This window comes from Mus caroli, chromosome X (assembly GCF_900094665.2).
Source record: "Mus caroli chromosome X, CAROLI_EIJ_v1.1, whole genome shotgun sequence".
NCBI lineage: Eukaryota > Metazoa > Chordata > Mammalia > Rodentia > Muridae > Mus > Mus caroli.
The window spans coordinates 123445342-123455622 of record NC_034589.1 but is presented as its reverse complement, the minus strand read 5'-3'; positions in this window follow the sequence as shown (position 1 = coordinate 123455622).

Sequence of the window (10281 nt, the reverse complement as noted above, 5' to 3'; positions counted from 1 at the left end):
GGGAAGTCCTTAAAATGGTTCATTGAGGTGCTTTGTGCCTGTCCCATCCTAGGAATCAAAGAAAAAATTGTAAGAGAAAATAAAACGTACAAACAGACAAACACAGAAGGGCATTCCAGAGAAAACAAAAACAAACTGAAAGTCTGTCTCAGATGGTCTTCCTCATGCTCATAGGAAGCCCATAGACCCCATTCAGAAGCCAGATAAGAACTAGAAAGTTCTCCAGCTTCCAATAGGGAGGTCAGGAGCATCATCCTCCATTGTCCTATGCTGAGTGACAAAATAGAGTCTGCTTTGTTCCTTTCAGCCTCCAGATTAAACCCAAAACAGATTTAAATCTGAAACAGAACACAGATATGTACAAGACAAAAAAAAAAACAACTGGGTTTCTGGACTTGCCAATCAGAAAAACATTCTACTATTTGGGTCAGGAGGTCTCCAGCGAATCCTAGGATGAGTTCCTAAATGAGGTCCATGATTCACTGAAGAATGATACCCTGGACTCAAATAACAAACAGTGTGTTTTAGTCTACAAAAGTCCAGCATGCTGGGGTCTCCCATAGACAGCCAAGTGAGCTTGCACACTGATTTAAAGAACATTAGGGAATGTCAGAGTAGGTGACCTCCATGTTAATCTGTTGGGTCCATCTCTATGGACATTCCATTATGGGAGTGTGGGGCTGGAAACTGGCTGGGGAGGTCTGGAAACTGTTACTGAGGAAGTCGCTGAGGAAGTCTGGAAACTGCTGGGATCCATTGTCCTTGCCTCAGGCCAGGTGGCAGGGCAGCTTCTGAGGCCTGGGCATGCCTGGAACTGCCCAGTTCCTAGAAATAGAGATTTAGACCTAGTCTCCTGAACTACCAATTTGAAGCCTGTCATGGAATCAGCCTAGCCTTCTCAGGGAGTGCTTCACATAGTTCATCCTCAAGTGTGTTTCTGTATATCTCCTATGCAAATCATTTGCCAAGTTAAATTTTTTCTCTGTTCCAGGAATGCTAGGAGATCTCACTCAATAGTGAATGTTTAAGGCTGGCAAGATAACTTAGATGGTAAAGGTGCTTTCTGCCAATCCTGATGCCCTGAGTTTAAGACCTGGGAATATAAGGTAGAGGGAAATGACTTGACCTAATTGCCTTTTGACTTCCAAATATGTACATACACACATGCACACACATATACTAAAATAAATAAATATAACATTTTTTAAAAGAATGGATCCCAAAACAAAAAAAATGGATGCCTAATGCCAACAAATAATTTTGTGAAACATATTGAATGTCCATATTTTTAAATGTGTATTATACTTTTACCACACTTGAATTACCTACATAAACCTCATATGGTAATGACAATTTTTAATACCCCATTACACTTTAATTTTCTAATATTTGATTTCATAGTTTGTCAGATATTCCCTGATGAAATCAGTTTACACTTTTCTTTCTGTCATAATAAACTTTTCCAATGTGGGTATCATCTACAATAAGTTAACTGGAATTTTATTCTCTGGTCTAGAAATGGTTTGTATCACAAGAACATTTTTGACTCCTTGCTAGTTGGAAAAGCTTTCCTAAAGAGAAATCAGCTGTGTCATCCACAGCTCCTGAGCTGAGCTCAAGTGCCCCACGAGTTTTGGAGTTCAGGGAGGCTATCATTGAGATGCACTAGCAACACTTCTTCCATGCCACCTGCAGATTCCTGCTGCTGTGAGCTGCCCACTGATGATGATGCAAAGTAGGAGGCCAGGCTGGGAAGCAGCAGCAGTATCTGATAAACTTCCTTGGGACTCTGTGTGTGTGTGTGTGTGTGTGTGTGTGTGTGTGTGTGTGTGTGTGTGTGCGCGTGCGCGCGCGCACCACTTTGCAATTCCACCAACTGCAAATGAGGCTTTTTCTCTTCTTTTCTTTTCTTTTCTTTTCTTTTTTCAGTTTTTCAAGAGAGGGTTTCTCTGTGTAGCCCTGGCTGTCCTGGAACTCACTCTGGAGTAGACCAGGCTGGCCTCAAACCCAGGAATCTGCCTGCCTCTGCCTCCCAAGTGCTGGGATTAAAGGAGTGCGCCACCACTGCTCTGCAAGAGGCTTTTATTTTCTCCAGAACCAGGCCAGCATTTTTTGTTCGCTTTGTTAATCAGCTATTCTGACTGGGGTAAGATGAAATCTCAAAGTTGTTTTAATGTGCATTTCCCTGATTGCTAGGAACAATAAAAATCTTGAAGCGTTTCCTAGTTGTTCTTATTTCATTTATCTTTTCTTTATGCTTGACATCTTGTCAAATATTAGGTGGCTAGAGTCACATATACTCATGTTTGGGTCTTCTATTTTGTTTCATGGTTTGCATGTCTGTTTTGGTGTCAATGCCATACCCAAAGCAGTTTTTAAAATAACACCCAGTGCTTGGCATGATGGTGCATGCTTTTAATCCCAGCACTTCAGAGGCAGAGGGTGATGGGTTTCTGAGCTTGAGGCTGCCCTGGACTATACAGTGAGTTCCAGGATGGCCAGGGCTATTTAGAAAGACAGTGTCTCAAAGAAAAATAGCACCCAAAGCCATAGTTTGGCTTGGGAGAGAATTTGTATGTATTTTCTAAAACTGATGAGCTGAGGGAAAGTCTGACTGAACAATGCCAAAGCAATATATTCTCGGGGGAAATTAGCTTCATTAAAGGAGATTCATCAAGCGGTTCTGTGTTTTCCCAGCTGGAGTCAAATTTCAGGTAAGCCAAATCCCTGAGGTAGTACAGTGGAAACTTCCTTCTCATTTGAAAGAGTGATCACTAATAAGAATACTAGAATGATCAGATTCAACAGTTACCAGTTGTGATACCCCTCAATGAAATGATTGATTCAGACAAGGACATTTGATGTTTAAAAGGTGCTCCTCAAGAGAGAGGCCCATAACTTCACAAAAGAGGAATTTACTCCCATGTTAGGGTTCTCTGAAGGAATGCAGTGTGTGTGTGTGTGTGGGTGTGTGTGTGTGCGTGCGCGCACGCGCATTTATTAGAATGACTTACAGGCTGTGATCCAGCTAATCCAGCAATGGCTGTCTACATTGTAGAAGAACCAAGGATCTAGTAGTTGTCCAGTCCACAAGGCTGGGTGTCTCAGATTGTCTTCAGTGTACACAAGAATCCTGAAGAAGTGGGCTCTGAATTCCAGAGAAGGAATTCACTTGCTAGCAAGAATGGGGGGTGGGAGAGAGAGGGAGGGAGGAGAGAGAGAGAGAGAGAGAGAGAGAGAGAGAGAGAGAGATTCCCCCTTCTATATCTTTTATATAGGCTTCCAGCTGAAGGTATGGTCTCAATTAAAGGTGGATCTTCCTACCTCAAAGATCCAAAGTAGAAGTAGGTTATCCCACTTCAAATGATTTTATTAAGAAAAAAAAATCCATCACAGGTGTGCCAAATCATTTGGGTTTTAGTTAATTCCAGATGTATTCAAGTTGACAACCAGTGAAAGCCAAACAACACATTGTGATTTAGCAGGGTTTTTATAGTTTCTTTAAAATCTAGATTTATTTATTTTATTAATGCTTTGCCCACGGAGGTCAGAGAATAGTCTTGAATCCTCTACAACAGGAGTCATGGATATTTCTAAACTGCGTAGATCCTGGAACAGAACCCAGGTCTTCTATAAAAAACAAGTGCTCTTAAATGCTGAACCATCTCTCTTTCCAGCTTTTTGTTTTGTTTTATTTTTTTTTTATTTTTTTTTCCGAGGCAGGGTTTCTCTATACAGCCCTAGCTGTCCTGGAATTCACTGTGTAGACCAGGCTAGTCTCAAATTCAGAAATCTGCCTGCCTCTGCCTCCCAAGTGCTGGGATTAAGGATGTGCACCACCACTGCCCCGGCTCTTTTCAGCTTCTTGAGACAGATGATTTGATGGCTTATTCCCAGCTCTTCTGGTTTCTAAACTGGGTTTATTGAGGTATAGTTTTCATAAGCCTTAAAATTCATTTTTGTAAACCTTTTTAAAATCTTTTTATTGATTCTTTATGAGTTTCACATCATGCACCCCAGTTCTGCTCATTTCCCTGCCCCCTCATATCCACCCTTTATTCTTGCAGTCCACCCCGACAAAATGACATGCACATACACAACCAAAAAGAAAGCATAGGAAAGGATCTCATGGTGGAAGCTGTAGTAGTCAGTGCATCCCACAGTATACCCTCCAGCCACATCTTGCAAATGTTCTTTGTAATGATTCTTTGGTCTGGTCTAAGGTCTCTGGCTCCTGGGGCACCCATCTATCTATACTGGATCCTCACTGGGATTCCTCCCCATTATTCTGTTGCTGCCCTGTGTCATAGTGATCCTGAAGCCCTGGATCTGGGTAGTAGGTGAGCTGAGTCAGCTCACCTGCTCTCCCGTATCATGGTGAACTCTCCAGCATTGTTCCGGTTAGGCCAGCCACTGCTGCCATCAGCAGAAGGCCGGGTCAGCTCTCCTGCTCTCATGCCCTCAGGGTCAGCTTACCTGCACCCACACCTCCAGAGCCAGCTCCACTGTGCTGCCCAGTCGAGGCATGGGGCCAGCTCTCCCAAGTGCTGCAGCCTTTGATGGGCTGGGACACCTCTTCTGCTCCTATACCCTCAGGGCTGTCTCACCTGTGACTTTGCCATCTGGGTCAGGTCCACTTTGCCCAGGCAAAGTGTCCGGCTTCCTCCTGCACTCATGCCCTTAGGGCCAACTCTTCCAACCAAGGCAGGTGGTGAGGTGGGGAAAGACATCATGCCCACACTCACACCACCTCACAGCTGACAGGGGGTGGCACAAGATCTCCTGCACTCTTACCCTCAAGGCTACCCCACCTGTGCCCCTTCTACCAGAGCCAGCTCTATTGTGCTGTCCAGGCAAGGTGCAGGGCTCACACTCTCTTGTACTGCAGCCAGTGAGCAGCAGTGAGTGGCAGGGCCAGCTCACCTGATCTCACGACCAGGTCAGTTCTCCCGACTGCCTCCAGTGGTAAAGGGCAAGGGGCCAGAAGGCATCTCCCCCTGCCCAAGCTACTTCATGGCAAAGGAGTGGTGAGGCCAGCTCTCCCATGCTCACATCCTTGGGGCAGCCTTACCTGCATCTGTACCAGCAGGGTCAGCTCTGTTATACTGTCCAGGCAGCAGCTCTGTTATACTGTCCTCTCTCATTAGGACCCTGTGGGCAGCTTTGCCCACTGCCAGCTCTTTCATACTCACCTCCTTAGGGCCAACACACACACACACACACACACACACACACACTACCATCACCACCACTCCACTGTGCTGTCTGGGCAAGGCTCGGGGCCTACTCTCCCTATAGTGTTGCTGCTGTTGAGAAGTGGGGCCAGCTCTCCAGACCTGCAGCTATCGAAGAGTGGGGCCAGTTCTGCACAGCCCCTAACCATCTACATGGTCCCTAGCTACTGCCCCACCCAGGGACAGCCCCTTGTTCTACAGTGGTAACATAAGCCACGGGCATCGACAGAAACCCCTACTGGTGCACAGATGTGGCCTCAGCAGCAGCTCAGGCTAGGACCTCACTATGGCCCCACCCAGTGGGGCGGGCCACTCACAGCAGGCTACTCCTCTCCACCCTCAGGTCTTCAGACCCATCTTTCTTCACAGTGCTCAAGCTGCCCCACTTCTCTTTCTCTTCCATCGGTCCACCACATACTTGCACACTGTGGTGGCTCCTGTTGCAGATTGGGCATGTGGCTGGCAGGCCCCGGGGCGCGTGTCTATGGCCTGCCTGTGCCCTGCTCTGGAGAGCAGGTCTGTGCGTGGCATGGCAGTCTGTCACTCTGTCTTCCCACTTCCTTACTGCACTAAGTGGTGATAGGCGGGGGTCGGGGTGGTGGTGGGGTGGCTCTGTGTGTGTGAGACCCAATAGGGCAAAGGGTAGGCCTGTGGGTGTCTTTTCCCACCTGCACCATGCGGCATGGTGGAATACAAGCCTCTGTCTTCCTCCCCCTGTCCTGCCCTGCCTGGATTTGATCTGATCTGATTTTTCTGTGTCCTAGGCAGAAAACAGCTTCGGACACCAAGCCAGGCATCAAGCTAAGATGAACAAAGGACTGTCACTTGCTCTGCCCTGATTGATATAAGAACACCACCGCCACCACCAAGATGTCTCTTTGCGGGGAGGAGAAGTGGGGAGGGACTCCCTTTATTTATTTGTTTGTTTGTTTGTTTATTGTCTTAGCGGTAAAGTTCTAAAAGCTTTTGTTTGGTATACATGATTTGTAGTTTGGGATCTTTCGGTTTTTTTTTTTTTTTTTTTTTTTTTTTTTTGCGTTTAAGACAGGTGGCGCACACCTTTAATCCCAGCACTCAGGAGGCAGACACAGGCTGATTTCTGAGTTCCAGGCCAGCCTGGTCTACAGAGTGAGTTCCAGGACAGCCAGGGCTACACAGAGAAACCCTGTCTCGAAAAGAAAAAAAAGAAAAAAAGAAAAAGAAAAAGAAACAGTTTCATGAAAAAGAAACAGTTTCATGTAGCCCAAAGACTCAGCTGGTATTATTCCACAGCCTCCTTAGTGCCAGGATTTACAGGCATTCTCTCCATGCCTAAATTCCACAGTATCGACACCTGTATATAATCATGTAACTACCACAGTCATGATGTACAATAATTTAATCACCTCCACAACATTCTCTTGTGCCCTATGTATTCTATCCTCCCTCCTCAATCTGGAAGCTACTGCTAATAATTTTGCCTCTTTCAAAATGTATAAATATGCCAGTCGTTTATAACCACCGAAGTTTCACTCAATACAATGCTTTTGAGTTTCATTCATATTATGGATTGGTTGAATATATTAGTACTTCCTTATTGCATTTGTATAGATAGTAAAATTTGCCCATTCATTCATCAGTTGATGGACACTTGGGTCTTTTCCCGGTCTACCCCATTACAAACAAAGCTGTTATGCAGATTTGCATACAAGTCTTTGTGTTAATCCATGTTTTTATTTCTATTGTATAAATACTTAAGATTTGGCTTGTTAGGCATTTACAAAGACATATTTAATCTTATTTTAAAAGCTATTTTTTTTCTTTTCTTTCTTTTTTTTTTTTTAAGACTGGTTTCTCGAGTAGCCCAGGTTGGCATCGTCCTCCTTGTGTGTATGAGGATAATAATTGCTGATCCTCCTGCCTCCAATCACTGTCCTAGGCTTACAGATATAAACCAGCACACCTCGTTTACACAATGCTGAGGACTGAAGCAGGGCTTTGGGCCTGCTAGGCAATTGCTATAGCAGTTCAACTCCATCCCCAGGCCCAAGTCATTTCTATATTGTGAACGTAGGTCCTTCACTAGCTTTGTTGCTTTGCAAATCCCTTACCCAAGGCTATGGTTTTGCTTTTCATTTTCTTAACAGTATCTTGAGAAGAAGATGTTAATTTTGATAAATCCAGTGTATTGGTGCTTCATGGTTTGGGTTGTTTTTGTCCTAACAAAGTGTCAAATGATTTTTTTATCATTTCTAGATATTTTTGTCATTTAAGCTCTTACATGTAAATTGGCGATACATTTCAGTTATTTTTCATAGACACTATTAATCAGGGTTCATTCATCTCCATATCGCTGTCCAATTGTTTGTTCCACCACCATTTGTTGAAAAGATTTTTTTCTTCCTCTGCTAAGTTATCTTGATGCTTTTATTTAAAATCAGTTGGCCAAATGTGTGTGGATCTAATTCTGTACCCTCTATTCTGGCTCATTGATCTGTGGACCCATCTAGTCCAAACCACATTCTTGAGATCTGTGCTTTACAGTAAGTATCAAATAGCATGACTTCTTCAATTTTGTTCATTCCCTAAATGTTTTTGGTATTCAAGGCTATTTTAGAATCAGCTTGTCAATTTTGACCCCACCAAAAAAAAAAAAAAAAAAAAAAGGCCTGCTTGGATTTCATATCCCACAAATTTTCTTATATCATGATTTCATTTATAACTCAGCCCAAAATGTTTTCAAATATCTGTTTTATTTCTTCTTTGAACAGCAAGTTATATTTAGAAATATATTTCTTGGGGCTTAGAGGTTGAGAACACATACTTCTCCTCCAGAGGACCCAGGTTTGGTTCCCTGTACCCACATGCTGGCTGACAACCTTAACTCCAGTACCAGGGGGTCCATTGTACTCTCATGCCCTCTCCAGATATCTAGCATGCACACAAACATACACATAGGCAAAACACTCATACCATAAAACATAAGGTGAAATAGAAATATAGTTCTTAGTTTCAAAGCACACAGTGACTTCTAGTTTTTGGCATCATTTCTCACTTTATCTCATGATGGTCAGAGACTATACTCTGTGCTCTTTCACTCTTTGCAGTTTGTTCAGACTTACTTTACACCCTCTGTGTAGTCAATTTTGTAGATTCTTTTTTTTTATTATTTCTAATGAGAAAGTAAACTATCTACTTTTAGAGTGGAGACTTGTGTATTCATTAGTTATATTAACATGATGAATTATGCTAGTCAAGAATTTTTATATTCTCACTAATTTTGTCTTATTATTTTATCAATGATGAGAATGTTTTATGCCCCATTATATTTAGGCAATAAATCACTATACAGCAATAATAGTGAATAATTTACATTCTCATGCAACCAGATGGATGATTAATGAACTGATAATGGAGAATGGGGGAAAGGCAGACACAAAGGAGTACTCTCTGGATGATTCTATTTAGATAAAATTCAAATAGCAGACAAAACTCATCTAGGTTTTTATAAGTCCCAACAATGACTGCACCTGGCTGGGAATAGGACATCAATGTGGGGTATAGGACACTAGGAATGTTTTCTTTCCTAATTTGGTTTCTAGCCAGACAAATGTGTTTGCTTTGGAAACAGTTATAGAGGTATATATTTATAACTTGTGAACTTTTGATAGCATTTTAAAAGTCAATCCAGGCATGGTAGCCAATACCTGTAATGCTAGCATTTGGAGACTGAGCCTGGAGGTGCCCAAGGAAGCCAGAGTAAGATGGAACCTTTAAAACTATTGCCCTGTTTTGACCTGTTTTAATTCACTCACCACTATGTGGGCATCAGCAAATCTCAGAAATGGGTAGGCTGCTCTAATTGATGGGTTCTGTTATTATCTGTTTTCCAACAGTTCTATAAAGTGTATCATTTACATCTCAAGAAAAGAATAAAATAATAGTGCACATACTAAGAGCGCTCCTCATCCATTCCTCATTGTCATAGAGCAAACTAATTCCACTCATGGTCACTACCAAGTGCTTATGCTTATCTCTTCATTTTATAAGCCTAGTGTCTTTCCCAAAGAAAAATTGATCCCTAGCCTTCCTGAGACCCCATTTTTTTTTTCGAGATAGGGCTTCTCTGTGTAGCCCTTGTGTAACCCTGGCTGTCCTGGAACTCACTCTGTAGACAAGGCTGGCCTTGAACTCAGAAATCCACCTGCCTCTGCCTCCTGAGTGCTGGGACACCACACCCAGCTCAAGACCCCATTTCTACATCCTTTAAAGAGTTCATCAAGGCTGGGCATGGTGGCACACGCCTTTAATCCCAGCACTTGAGAGGCAGCAGCAGGTGGATTTCTGAGTTTGAGGCCAGCCTGGTCTACAGAGTGAGTTCCATGACAGCCAGGGCTACACAGAGAAACCCTGTCTCTAAAAAGAGTTCACCAAGTGCATATGGTCATCACATAGGTACAAAGTGTTAAAATCTATCCATTTCATTCCAGCCTGCTAAAGAGGCACACACAGAACACAGGAGTCCCTTAAGGAATCAGGACAATATGCAGTTTTCCAAAAACACAGAGCACATGGGAGATGAGGCTGTAAACATAACCTGGATCCATGTGTTCAAGAGCCTTGAATGCTCCTTGGGAAAACTCTGGAGTCCCTTATTAGGAAGTAGAGCTCCTCTGTGTTTATGTAATTGTAGCAGTGCTTGCTTCAGAGATACTGCTCTGGGAAATTAAGGGTTAGAATGCCTTACAGTGGAATGGTGCTTGGGAGATGATGGTTAGAATTACATTCTTTCCAGGAAAATCTGCTCTCCAGTGAGACTGAAACAACAAGGAAGAGAATGAATGGGGAGGGAGGAGAAGCAGAGGGAGGCAAGAGAGACAGCTACACTAAGCCTCTGATATGGAGAGGTCTCTTCAAATAGAAGAATTAGTGAGCTGTTCAGATTGCAGACAAAAAGTAAAGGCTTAGCCAGGCGTGGTGGCACACGCCTTTAATCCCAGCACTCGGGAGGCAGAGGCAGGCAGATTTCTGAGTTTGAGGCCAGCCTGGTCTACAAAGTGAGTTCCAG